The sequence below is a fragment of the Juglans microcarpa x Juglans regia genome, chromosome 2D, assembly GCF_004785595.1.
Source record: "Juglans microcarpa x Juglans regia isolate MS1-56 chromosome 2D, Jm3101_v1.0, whole genome shotgun sequence".
Taxonomy (NCBI): domain Eukaryota; kingdom Viridiplantae; phylum Streptophyta; class Magnoliopsida; order Fagales; family Juglandaceae; genus Juglans; species Juglans microcarpa x Juglans regia.
Window position 1 is genome coordinate 41,206,770 of NC_054596.1, and position 15,227 is coordinate 41,221,996.

At 32.4% G+C, this 15,227-nt stretch overlaps 1 long non-coding RNA gene across 1 annotated transcript; it reads left to right on the plus strand.

Annotated features, from left to right (window-relative positions):
- Positions 1-305: 305 nt before the first annotated feature.
- LOC121248703 lies at positions 306-2,226 on the plus strand. Its single transcript, XR_005937501.1, has 2 exons — positions 306-552; positions 1,323-2,226. It is a non-coding gene; the product is annotated as an uncharacterized LOC121248703 (long non-coding RNA).
- Positions 2,227-15,227: the final 13,001 nt, after the last annotated feature.

The following is a 15,227-nucleotide window of genomic DNA, read 5'->3' on the forward strand; positions in this document are numbered from 1 at the left end:
GCTCCATCCTTTTAGTTTACTGTCCAACAACTCAAGGAAATTACCTCCACCTCTTCATCAATATTAACGCATGCACCGTACCCAGCAAATTAACGTTTGTTCTCACTTTGAAACGGCCGCATGGTCTGAAGAAAATAAAATGTAAAGAAAAATACACCACCATTGAAAACTTTATATATATGTAGTAGCTATCTAGCTAGCTAGTTTATCGATCGGCATAAAGCGCAGGGCCGGCTTTCCATTAAGCAAGTTAGGCAATTGCCTAACTTGTCTAATGGAAGAAGGTCCCAAAAATATGAGTTCTACACAACCTCCTACTGTTACGCAACTACCACAGCTTACGTGCAACTTTTTTTTTTTTTTAATAAATGAAACGTGCTTTTAGAGCTACCCTCCCAAGGACCCATTTTATGTCTCATTCGAATTTCCCCCCTCCCCTATACCCGCACGTTTCCCACCCCCAGCGTTCGCATTCTCCTTTCGGGCTTCACCCTTCCGCCCACATTCTTCATGCCGCCATTCTCACCGCCCGTCTGGGGCCGCAAGACAAGGGTAAGAACCGACCAAATCTTTCTCTCCATTTCATTTTTCAGTATCTCTCCATTTCTAACGTGACTCATCCTGTGTGTTTTTGTGTTTGTTGGATTTGTGGTTTTATATTTGTTGATCTGTGGTTGGTTGTTGATTTTGGGTATTTTCCTATTGTGTACCTTACATTATAAAAGTTTAAAGTAGAAATATTAACAGTTGTGCTCACATTAGATTTTGGGCATTTTTCAGCCGTATACCTCACGTTAGACAAGTTAAAAGTAAAAATGTTAAAGTTGTGCTCACGTTAGATTTTGGGCATTTTTTTATCTCTCTCCATTTTTTGACTATTGCACAAGTTGTTTCTTTTTTTTTTTGCCATACGTACGGCCGTGAGTTGATTCCTTAGCATGAAATTGGTCTACAGAGTTGAAAGTTGGATTTATCTCTATTTTGGGCAATTCCAGATGCCAAATTTATAATGATATATAGATGTCATGATCACAAATATGCCATATTATATAATATTGTCCATTCCAGCAACGTGGTTTTAGCCTTCAATGGTTATAAATTCAAAGCTAGGATGTAAAAATATGACAAGCTCCATATGACTTTAGCATTGTCTTAATGATGGTAAAGAGCCACTTCAAAATAAAACATATACTAGTAATTTGCCAAACATTAGGGAGACAGTGATATCAAAAAAAAACATCAAACCACTTCTCTGAGTGAGAGATCAACATGTATGTTTCCTCTGTTGCTATCTGATATTAATTGTTGTTCTCAAAACTCAGTTGAAATAACATGATGGGCAATGAGGAAGATGGAAGGCCATCCAGACCTTCTACCTCAATTTCACCAACTCAGATATGATACACATTGTTTATTTGAAAATGTCGTGGTGGGAGGTGTTGGAAGGAAAAGTCTGCTTTGGATATTTTCACTGCAATTATGTTGGCATGCTTGGTTCACCCAACACTAGGATTATTTGCACTCCTCTTGTTTCATGCTTTGGCCTGTCACAATATGTTCTGCAGGTATTGTTTTGTGATTTGTCTTGTCCTTCGCTGGTCCTGTTTATGTACTTTTATTTCATTGTTCTTTATTTTCTAGAGTCATGCTTCAATGTTAAATTACTAAAGTCTGATGACATACGGAGGTAGATTAGTGGTCGCATTGACTTTCCACTAATTTTCCCTTGCTCTCAATAATGGTCCATTTGCTAGACTTGGTTAAAGCTCAAGTATCCACAAGTGGGATGTAATTTAAAGGCTGTATTATAAAACTTATAATTGCTTATTGTATTTTGTTTGCTCAACTCTTTAATCAAACTTCATTAAATGGTGAAAGATAATATTACTCCTGAATGAACAAATTGTCAGACAGATAATATTGAAATTTTCATGTGTCATTATTTGCGACTATGGTGATCCTAAGTGTTGCTTCATGTTTTTGTAATAGTTTTTTGATGACTTCCTTTCACAGCCATGCATGGAGAAAAGAATTATTTACCTATAAGAATAAAGGCAATGATGGGTCTCGACAATTTACATCCAAAAGGAAGATGGAAGATCCAACCAGAGATTGCCCATGGAAGAGAACAGTTCCAATAGTCTAGACTCTCCAAAAAGTTTTGGGGACTTACAATTTGTGTATATAAATGGGTAATTGTGTATTTGTAAATGAGTAATTTTAGCCTACCATTTGTGTATGTGTTTTTAGTTTTTAGGTAGTTTTTAACTAATTGTGTATTTGTAAATGGGTAGTTTCTAGCAATGTACTTTGATTTTGTACATGTACTGATTTTGATCGTCTAAAAGGCTTTTGTTCTAGAAGGCAGTGAAGCACAATTTTTTTTCCCTGGCCCTTTGTACGTACTGCACTCCTCAAGGCTCACAAGAAAAGAGCCTTGATAGCACCACTCCTCAATCCCGGAACCTTAAATGATTGCAGCATACAAAGTAAGCGTGTTTAGAGAATATCAAAATGCATTTTCCCTGTCGGATTCTCACAAACAGAGAGGATGCAACAATCTAAGACATCCATTACCGTTCTCACAAACAAATTTAGCATCCATAAAAGTGTCATAATTATATTCATAGAGAATATAGCATCCAGTTACCATCCAAAACATCTATTTACAATTAAAAGTAAAACGATACATCTATAGTCCGAACCAACTAAAAACTATTACATTAACTTCATACTCACGCAGCAATAAGTCATCCTCTTTCAAACTGCATTCTCTCTTGTCAAGATTTTTTCCTCTACCAATTGAAGTATATTTGGCTATATGAGAAATTGACATATTACTTTTCCCTGCATATAATTCAAGAATTTCAAGTTTTAAGTATGAAAACTTTGTACATGCATTAAAAAACAATACAAAATTATGACAACTTTGTACATGCATTCATAATTATTTCTTTGACTATAAGAACTAAAAAAAGTTCACTCTACTTTGCCATAATAATAGTTGGATTAAGACATTGCAGCTGATACTGAAATGACAGATAATACCAAAAAAAATCCAGGCCACATTCTTATAGAAAACATCTCTACAAAGCCAAATGGAAGAAATGAAAGTATATATCTAGAATTACTTTTTTGAACAATTTCTATGGCATTAGGGAAGATCACTGCTGTCTTCGCCCTTCATACACTAGTGACTTCATGTAAAGGGATTATTTTCTGAAACATATAGTTATCAAAATTCTCACAATCAAGATAAGAACATAAAGATAGTAAAACTCAATGGTTACTCATCTCAACAAATAAGTGACCCTTTGAGTCATGCCAACAAAAAAGAAGACTATAACCAATACACACAATCATGTTCAGGTAGGGTAACAAAACTTTCACCGGTTAACTTCATTTTTAAACTTTATCTTTCATATAAGAAGGTTAAAAATGGCTAATTTTTCTTCCACCTAAATTATTCTTGTTCCAATTTCTCAGTTTACAAATCTATTATAAAGCTATTAAACATTTTAGATTCAGACCCCATCAAACCAGAAAAATCAACTATGATATCCAATATTTTTAATTAAAACATGGATCATGAAAATCCATTCCCAATGAAGTTGGATATGAGAAGAAGCAGGGCAGTACCCTTTGTAGTGGTTAAAACTGGAGAAATAAACCAACCACAAACACATTTTCGTTTGTATACCTTAACCACAACAATGGTTCCCAAAAGAACATTTTTCACCACAAACACCAACTCTTTTTCCCCCTTAGAACCATGGATCATTGGGGCCACAAAAGATCTGACAGAAAAATATTGAAGATCCTGTTGTAGTCCCTATCCCACCCATATAAATGCTGCAAGAACTAATAAACCTAATTGACTTCAGCTAAAATCCAGAAATCCAGAAGAGATCACCAACCAGTTTGGTCACGACGTTGGCCCAGCTAGGAATTACCGATCGCTTTTTGTTGATTGTGGTGCTAAGTGATAAACCTAAAAAACAGAGGCACACGTTGAGTAGGTAAAAGTTGGGGCAAACAACAACATCACTTTAGAGAAAAAAACAAGCCTCTAATTCCATCCCTTAAAAGTTGTGAAGCTTCGTAATTTCATTGTGCTAGCTAGCGAGAGAGAGAGAGATATCACCGAGTGGCAGTTACAGAGAGAGGAGAGAGAGAGTGAGCGAGAGAGTTACGAACGGAGACTAGAGAAAGAGAGAGACTCACCAGCGTGGAGCGGAGGCAAGAAGGCAGCAGCAGGCGGACGGACAGTGTGAGGAGGGTCAACTTTGCCAAGTTCACAGGAGAGAGAGAGAGTATCGAGATAGTGAGGGTGGGGGCTTCGGGTTTCGTCGTCTGGGTGAGGGAGAAGGGGTTCCTCGCAGAGAAGGGAGAGAAAGGATTCAAGAGAGAGGGAGAAAGGCAAACCGGAGGTGGCGACGAACCGGGTTGAGTAGCAGGTGTGTGGTGTGTAATAGGCAGACCGAAGGTTGAGTAGAATTTTTCAAAATATATATATATATATATACTAGGTCAGAATAACGTGCAAAACACGTTTAGCTAGTTAGGCAAGACAAGGTTTATAATAAAAAAAAAAAAAACTTCATTCCAGACTATTATATGAAGTTCAAAGCATAACACATATTTTTGTGTTAAAATAAGGTCAAAGCATAACACATGAAAACATGTGGCACCATTGGACAAATGATTTTCAATATCAACACTCTAGAATATTTATTTTCTTGGTCTTGAATAGATAGCTTCTATTTTCTTCATTAAAAATTTATAAAATTATACTTTTCTGCGCTTTAAGATCACTCAAAAGTGTGTTTTAAGTAAATATTTGTAAATTTGCTTTACTTTGTCCTTGGGGTTTTGCGCTTTAAACAACACTGGATCAACCCAACACCATCGAGACAAACAATCTTTGATACAAGTGTAATTAAATGACAATGCATCAATAGCAAAAAGGGCACCTTCCTTGATAAATGAACTTGAGAAAATGTCAAAAAGCTTTTGCAGGATCATCTCAGCAATATGTAAAACTACTAAGAGCACACACGCCGATCCTTTCAAGTGAACACTCCGGCCAAAAAACTGCTAATTAGAAAAAAAAAATCTTCAGTTCAAGAGAAATATTATTAAGATGACTGGTTAATACTGTAAACATAAGATAGCCCGGTTCAACTTGAAATGTTGGTATTGTTAAATAATTCAAGAAGCATGTCAGATTTGCTGAAATAAACTAACTTGTTGATAACAGAAAGGCAGCCATAACAAACATATAAATTTGCACCAGAATTAACTACTTGTGCAAGGGGTGAAGGCAACATTACAAAGCCATAAAAGGAAAAAAATCAATTTACTACTATATACCACAAAACCAACCTGGATCAACAAGGGAAGTATATCCATTCTGAATATTTGCAAAAGGCTAGGGGAATTAACTAAAAAGAATTCCTTATCCAACACCTGTTGAGCATCTTGATCTCTAGCTATAGTAGGTAGAGCTCATTTAGCAGCTTCAGAACTTCATAAACCTGAGAATGAAAAAATAGCAATAAAACCACCATTATGTTTCCTCTAATAACATTATGGAACACGTGAATTAAATTCCATAGTCACGTGCAAAATTAGAAAGCAATAACTGAATCTATAACAATGAAAATCTCACTAAAAAATAAACGCAAAAACTTCTATACTACAGTACTACAAGGCTCTTACTTTACCCATTAAAAAAATATATGGCTCATAATTAAATTTCAGCAGTCACATACATAGTTGAAAACAATCCATGAACCCAAAACCCAATCTATCATTACAATCTGTGACATAGTTTTTGCTAAAAAGCAAAAAACTATGGTACTAGATATTGTATTGCAAATAATTAAGGGATCCTCCCAATAGCACATTTCTCAATTAACAATATGGCACAAAAATTAACAGCTTATGCATGCAACTTGTATATAGGGCGGGATATAGTGATTCAGCAATTCAAGTCTATAAGATGTATAACTTGATCAATCAATTTGTGCTTACAAAGTTCATCCAGCAACTTAGAAGACTGACTTACTCGCTCCACTATTTTAATCCATCAGCTAGCAACATATTCAACAAGCTGTAGATTTGAAATTAAAAATTAATAGTAAGTTGGAAGATCAACAAAAGACTTTAAATAATAACCAACAACAAAATCATTTAAAAGAAAAAAGAAAGACAACAAAAAAACTCTACACAATGCATGCTTGTCTATCTTCATACTGAAGAAGATAACACAATATGGGAATAGCTTTAATGAAAGATGAAGGGCATTCAGAGGGAAGTTTCTTACAAACATTCACCACAGTGGAAAGAGCAATTCTCTGAGGCAAGTCAAATAAAAATTAAATACCATGTTGAAAACCCTCACACCACCAAACTAATACAGTTTACTACATTCGATCAGTTTTCTAATACAGTTTAAATGCAAGGCACGTTTCCCTAGCTGTGAAAAAAAATTGTGCAAATAACAGACTCTCTAAAGCAAGCATTGCTTTGAAAAACAATTGACTTCACATAGGCAGCACAAAAAAAAAATTATACGAAAAAAACAATGTATTGGTCTTTGCATCTCCACGGGAATAAAGACCATAATATATACTACTAACTTTAGATGAAATGCAAACAGTACAAAATCCGAAATCTCACAGAATTATTTAATTGCAATAACAGTTCAGTTCAAGATGCATGAGTAAGCCAAATAAAAATAAAAACCAATATAAGAAACCAAAAAAAATGTAACCTTGACCTTGATACACCCAAGACATAAATCCTTTGGGCCACTTTTCTAAAATATAAATATATACATAGGTATGGATATATATAACAATTGACCTCTGGTTTCCAGCATACAATGACTAAAATCGCCAACTCTAAAACAAAAATGTAAAACAACTGGTACAGCTCCTCCATCCAACATTGCTGATATATATTTCACATAAAAACCACACTCCATGAAGGAAAGCTTCAGTGTTCATTCCTGATTCTCCAAATCTAGAGTAAGCTCCATTTCCACGCCTTCAACCTTACCCAAGAGCAGCACCCATCAAAATCCATTTTTGAATGTAGACATGAGAAATGAGCAAACAAACACACAAGAGAAACCATACACAACTTAACATATACATAAAGCCTATGCATTTTTAATTATAATTCTTAATTTTACAAAGCAAACGTTAATAGATGAGGATGATTATTTGGAACGTCAATTTCAAAATAATTAGCATCACACAAACCTGAACCCAAAGATTGATCCCCTAAGATGACTGAATTCAGTAAGAATAGAGATAGACTCCAGGCGATAATTTGATCCAGACAAAAAAGAAATAAAATTTAGTATAATGCTCATATCTTTCAATCTCAAAGGCAAGTCTTACAACCCAAGCTTACAGCCCAAACTCATCTATATGCTTATAGTGATAAAGATACCATGACTTGAAGTGTCTTTTATTCACGATTATTAACCAATATTTTGATATTAAACATGCTTTTGACATTGGGAAATAATTTTTAATGCTACTCGAGAACTCATAAATGATTTGCTCATACAAAGAGATATAATAGTGAGCAGTGGAATCATTGTTGAATGATTTTAAGCATAAAACCTACAAAACAATGAATTGGTTGCTGTATTATGAAACAAAACATAAGGACAACACCTACATACAACTTTGAGACTTGCTACAAGTAGCTTAAATTAGCAGCGTATATGAACTCAGACCTATAAGTATATTAATTTCCCAATCAAGTTTTCAACAAACTTTCCATAAGAAAGCAAATCATTCAAATTATGACTCTTAATCTTACAGAGGGAAAGCAATCAAAGCAACCAGTGCAATACATACAATATTCAACCAACAGCCAGCACAAATATATTACAGATGAAAAACATATATGGTATATTAGTTCTTTGGCAGATAAACATCTTTCACTAGACCATATCGCTGATCGCTCAGATGGAATCCTAAGATCTTTTGTCCTGCACATCGCAGTCCAAAATCTCAAACATTTCATTCTTTAATGGTAGAGCATTCACTGATTATATTAACATTTTAGAAAATAATTAGAGTGGAGATTTGAAGAGAAGTAATATTACGATAATCAGACAATACAAACAGGGATAATAATACAAAATTTTCTCTTGAAAAAAAGACTTGAATAAGTAAGGAAGAGACCTCGTGTCAAGGGGGAGATCAAAACGTCTTTAGCTTGCTTGTGCTAGTTTCTGAGCATCTAATCTGCTTACAAAAAATATAAAATAAAAACAGAGAGACAAGCTATGAGAATCATAAGCCTCTGAGTAGAACAGGGGCAAAAAATCAACGCCCTCAAAAAGTCAAAATATCAGTAAGACCTAGATTCAAATGTTTAAAAGAAAAAAAACAAATAAATATTTAAACGATTAAAAAAAATAAAAGAAATTAAACCCAAAAACCTAAAATGCAAAACTATCTAGACATACCCAAATTCACGAAACGTAGGTCCAGTAGAACGCGTAAAAATCCAAACATATGACCGCTGATAACAATAACCCAAACACAAACAAATTCAAAAGACGAGAGACCAAAAACACCAACACAAATCCGGCCATCAGAGTTTCCGTCGAGCAAGCTTCCGTCGAAACCACAAAAACCCATGAAGAACAACTGTGTTCTTCGTTGGCTGACCTAGGCTGCATTTTTCTTCATTTTCTTTAAGACCAAACACGGGAAACATATGTAGAGAGGAGATTTGAGAGACACGGTTGAAGAATCATGAAGACAGAGAGAGAGAGAGACCTCTGGTTTTCGACAAAAAATAGATTACAAAAGAGAGGGTTGTGAGAGAGTGAGTTTGAGGAGGGTCGAGAGAGAGAGAGAGAGAGAGAGAGAGACAGCAGAAAGTGAGTGGAGGTTTCTGAGAAGTCAAGAGAGAGAGAGAGCGAGAGAGAGGCGTTGTGACTGGGTCTCATGGCTTCGATGGTTTGGGGGGTTGCGTCTGGCGGTGCTGTTGCTGTGGGTGGTGGTTACGTTGGTGGCTGGAGGAGACGCATGACGTCGCTAGCTGCTACCGAGAGTGAGAGAGAGTAGGTCTAAGTGTGTGAGGGTTATAGAAGCAGATGGAGGTTGAGGGTTAGAGAGAATCGACGAAAAACAGAGAGAGCTGAGAGAGAGTAGGTCTGAAGGGGAGAATATATAGAGGATTGAGAGAGAGCGAGAGAGTGGGAGGGGGAGAAGCTTCAAGAGAATAGGAGAACTTCCGTTTGATAGCCGTTAAAACAAGAATTTCTTTGGTTAAAACAAGAATTTCCGTCCAGTGTCCATTTAATAGCCACTTATATAATAGTAATAGATAGTAGAATTTTTTTCAAAAAAAATACAATAAAAAATTTTAATTAACTCAATAAGAATGAGAATATAAATAAGATCAAATAGATATTATATTATTATTAATTTTTAAAAGTATCACATATAATAATTATTTTATTTATTCTCAGAATACACTTCTCTTTTATCATTGTTAGTTTAATATATAATTAATATAAAAATTATAAATAGCAAAATTTAATTTTTTAGTGTTGATAAAAGATTTTTGTATAATCCTTTGAAGAGGCAAATGCCTATTTTGTGTAAGTTGTTTATAGAATTTTATTAACAATAATAATTATAATTGTGTTTAAGAGTCTAAAGTACTTGTAAAATTAGATTTCATAAAATTCTCTGTGTGTTTAGATGTTGAACTGAGTTGAGTTGAGTTGAGATAATAAAATATTATTAAAATATTATTTTTTAATATTATTATTATTTTGAAATTTGAAAATATTGAATTGTTTATTATATTTTATTTTAAGATTTGAAAAAGTTGTAATGATGAGTTGAGATAGATTTGACTTCCAAACGAAGCCTAAATCAAAAATTTTTTAATAAAGATTAAAATCAGTTATTAATTGATAATGTGGTATAAAATCTTAATCAATAATTTTACTTTATAAAATTATAGTAATTATTTTTAAATAAAAATATAATATAAAAATAAAAAATAAATTAATTTAATTTTACCTAAAAAAAGAAAAAAAAAATTGACTCAAAATTTTAGCCTCCTTATTTGACAAGTAGGAATATCTCAAATATCCTCACTATTATTCTTTATTTTATTATTATTATTTATTTATTATTTATTATTTATATCTATTTTTTATTATTATTTAATATTTTATTATTATTATTTTACTATTATTTATAAATATTCTTAAATATTCTCGCTATTCAAACCCACCTAACGCATTCAAAGCGCATGCAATGATCAGCATGGATATCTACTGCGCACAAAAACCATCGAAGTAGTTGAGATGATTCTGATCTATGCTCTAGGTCGGCATAGCTTTTTCCAGCAAAGAGCATGTGGTCTGATCAGCACGCAACTCCAAAATAACATGCCACGTATGATTAACCTGACCGACCTTTTATTTATTTTATTTTTAGGCATTGAGGATCAAGTTGAGATGAATATTCAAGCTAATTAATTAATCCTTTAAATAAAAAATAAGATAACTCTTTTTTTTTTTAAGAGAAGTGGGATAATACTATGATTTAATTAATTGACTATATATCTTTGAGAAAAACTAGCTACAACTCAAACGGAATTACAAGAAATCTCAAAACAGTTACGAGTTCTTACCATCGGATGTAAGTTGTAACAGTTATTCATTCTTCATTTCTTTTATTTTTAAAACATTTTTTTAAATATAAAAATTTATTAATATATAGTTATTTTCATAAATATTAAAAATAAAATAAAATACACTAACGAATAACTTTGAGTAATATACTTAAAAATATTAAAAATCAGACCACAGGCTCTTTGCTGGAAAAAGCTATGCCGACCCAGAGCAGGCTCTTTATCATCTCAACTACTTCGATGGTTTTTGTGCGCAGTAGATATCCATGCTGATCATCGTGCGGACATGCGGAATTCGAATGCCTACTGCCAAGATAACACCTTTTCTTCTTTTTCTTTGGACGGCCATCAAATTTCCCCAGAAAAAAAAGTTGCGAAAATCGATGCAACATATAATCATATTTTCTGATCAGCATTAGATCAACACATCATGAGTATGCATGCATTTACGTACACCAGCCACGACTTCTGCGGTCCCAGAAAATAGATAAACTGCTCAAACCGAACGCGCGCGCGTTGTGTGTGTGTGTGTATTATATATATATATATATATATAAGGAGACATAAAATGTAATGATAACGGATCAGGACTTTGCAAGTACACGAGTTCGTGATAGATTTGGTATCATGTATGTGCAGATTGAACTTAGGGCCGGCTCAGGGATAGACAGCTAAGGCCACCGCCTTGAGTAGCTCCAAATTAAAAGAAGAAAATAATTATTATGATCTTAAGAACTAAATTATTGAAAAAATATTAGTTATCATAGAAGATGAAATTTTTTTTACCTAAAATAAAATCAATCTTAAATAGTTAAATTTGGTTAAAAAAAAAAAACCTGTCAATATAAAAATTTTACTAAAAAAAAAAATCTTACTATAAAATTTTTAGACAATAATAAAATTAGAATAGTAGTAAAATAATGATATATTACTCTTAAATATTTGATAAAATATGATGTTTATTTTAATATTGATTTTTCAAAATGAAGTATTAAAATAAGTATATATGGATAAAAGATAATACTCTATGTACAGAAAAATTAAATTCTCTTTCAAATTGTTATAGAACTTATAGATATTATTAATTAACATAATATTAATATTTATTTTGGATCTCATAAATTTTTAATAAATCTTTATTATTTAATATATAAATATTATTATCATTTTTAAATTAAAGCGTGATCATGTACTTAATAACAGTCTTAGGCCACAAAATACATCGAGATGCCCTGAGAACGATCTGGACTTGACTATGGAAAAGCAAAAGAGAAATTAAAAGAAAAATATTATTTTATCTATTTAATTTGTTTTTTTATTTTGATACCTTATATATTTTAATTTTTTTATTTTTTTTTTTACTTAATAATTAAGAAAGTAATTATTAATGTATTAATTTTTTTATATTTTTTAAAATTATTTTTAAAATAATAAAGTATATTTTTTAAAAAGGACGAGCTGTCCAAGAGCTGTCCATACTTCTACAGCTTCTCGTTCAAGTAATTAAAACGGCGCCAATGACGTGGTGAAAAAAATTCATCGTGCATACTGCCAAAATTAATTGTCTATATAATTCCTCGTAATAAGTAGAACTACTGCAACTCCTCCTTAATTCGCGTAGCCTTTGAAACGCAATGATTCTTGTATTGTTAACAATGGTCGTGCTCCTCCTTACGACGCTGGATGCGTATGTCCCTCCAGCAAATATGGCCGGTTCAACAATCAGCGGCCGAAAGCTGATCTTCGCAGGCGCCGGTGCTGATCAGAATGCAGCCCCGCTTCTGCTGGGCCCATTGAAGAAAACATATATCCCTCCGTCGGCGCCGAACACCCTCACCCCCTCCTACCCCGGAACTATCCGTAGTGAACACGCCATAGCGGGTGACACTTCTGTCAACTCACTCAAAACTGGTCCCAACTGCGGCCCTCCCACAAGTCCCACCCTCGCTCCGGCTTCAACCAACAACCAGAGGATGAAGAGGGACATACCTGCTGGTGCTGGTAACGTTGTGGCTCCTACTCCTTTCATAGCATACCCTTAACTCGATCGTCGTACGATGGGAGCAATGATCACGAACGTCATATATCATAAATATAAATATTGTTAGAGGAGGAATGTTACTCGACATCTTAATTTTTATATTTATTTTATTATTTTATAATATGATATTAAGTGATTAAAAATTATTTATTTTTATTTTAATTGTTAATTTATCATCTAATATTACGTTATGAGTTATGAGATGATGAAAGAATAATAGAAGGATGGTAGAAGTTGAGTAATAGGTCTGTCTGGTCTATATATTTCGGCCAAATTAATGGGTTTAATTCTTATTCAAGGATTACAATATATACAAGAGCCATTAATGTCTGTTTTTTCCTAGCTAAGCAAAGTACTCTATCTTCTTGGGAGGTGAGATTGGGACTTGGGGTCCTCGAGAACCCATTCGTTTTTTTTATATTCTTGCAAAATATTTAAGGGACTTGAGAACGAATAAATCAACCCAATCGTTGGCCTGAGACGAGCGAGCTTGTCGACAACGCAGCTATATATATATATATATATATATATATATACACGTCAACTAATTATCAGCAGGCCGCCAGTTTTATGAGGCTGTGATGGTTAAATAGGTTATATGATCAGAATAAGTTTGTAATATTTAATGTTCAAAGAGAAGAAATGTAACTTCGATATAAAATTAAGATCTTATCAACCATTAATATATATAATCAGCTTAAGAACACCATCCATTCATATGGAATTATAGATCTAGCACTTGTAATATTATATGTCCCATATAACTAATTAAGGTACACAAATCTAATAGACCTTTGAATAGATCATGATGATGGTCTCTTGCTTTCCAATAAATATTTAAGAACCGGCCAAAACAAGCCTCACCAAATCAAAGGACATGATGAATGCCAACCTTTTCCATGATGTATAAATTAGGGATTTTTTTTTTATTAGATAAGATGAAATTTTTTGAAATATGTGTGAATAATCTTGAGATATGTTGAGTATAAATAAGATAGGATAAAGGTTTTGTTTAGAAAGTAAACTCATCTCAATTTATCATTACAATTTTTTTAAATTTTAATATAAAATAATAAACAATTTAATTTTTTTAAATTTTAAAATAATAATAATAATAATAAATAATATTTTATCATCTCAACTCATCTCAATTTAACATTTAAATATATTCGAAATGTGTGTTTATTTATAGTAATGAGATGAGATTAATTTAATTATTTTTTAAAATATTTATACTAGTGTAATTCACAAATAATTATATTAATTTTTTATAATAAAATATTGTTAAAATGGTTGAATACCGTGCATGAACAGTAACACCAATGAAAAACAGTTTTCCGGCGTTTTCCTGGCATTGCGGTATAGACGGCATACCAGCTTTTTATCTAACCGTACAAAACAACAATCAAGTCAAGTCAGGTTAGATCAGCTTTTTTTTTTTTTTTCATATAATACAGTTTATAAATAGTAATAAATTAATAAAATAAATAAAATAAAATGTGATAAAATAAATAAAATTTTATTTTCAGAAATAATTTAACCGCACAAAACTTAAAAAAATTTTGAGAATTTTTAGTTTTATCCCCGAAGCAAACGAGGCCTAAAATTGAGTCAACAGCGATCGAGGGCCTGCACGCTGCAGGGAATGCTAGCCAGCTATTATAAGCTGGGTCTTCCCAGAGCTAGCTCCAAACAGCTCAGAATAATGTCATCTTCCTCATGTACAGTTCCAACACCGACGATGAGAAGGCTTAGCAGCCCAGAACCTCGTAAACTTCGACCTGATCCTTCCTGTCTCATTTAATATTATAAATAGTACAGCACGGCTGCACGGGTATGCTTCTGATCAAGAAGAATCGAGATTAAGGTCTCTTTTAAATTTAGAGTTGATCAACTTATTTTATCTCATTTAATATTATAAATTTTTTAAATTTTTATATAAAATAAAATAAATAATTCAATTTTTTTTATTAAATCAAATTTTTTTAAAAGTTTAAATTGATAAAAAGAGATAGATTAAATTATTTATTTAAAAATTGTTATGTGCATACATAAAGAGATTACACAAAATAAACTTATAAACTGACAGGCTTTATGTAATTCGTTAGATCATATACTTTATAATAAAAGTAATTTTACAATATGACGTATTGCATCAAACCACGTTAGTTTGTTGATTTACTTTTATATAATCTCTTTGTAGTTAAAATATTGATATATTTATTTTATATCTTAACACTCTCATTTACTTATAGATCAGACATGAAATATTTAATTAATTAAATAAGATAAAGTGCTTAGTCATGATTCAAACTCTGATATCACGTAAAACCATCACTTATTTCAAAAACTTAAATTGGTGAGAAAAGATTAGGTATATTTAATTAATTATTTTGTATCTTAATATTTTTAAATAATAATAATAATAAAATATAATATTTTATTTAATTTTTAACTTTAACTTAATTTATATTAAAAAAGTGATTGTGTCCCA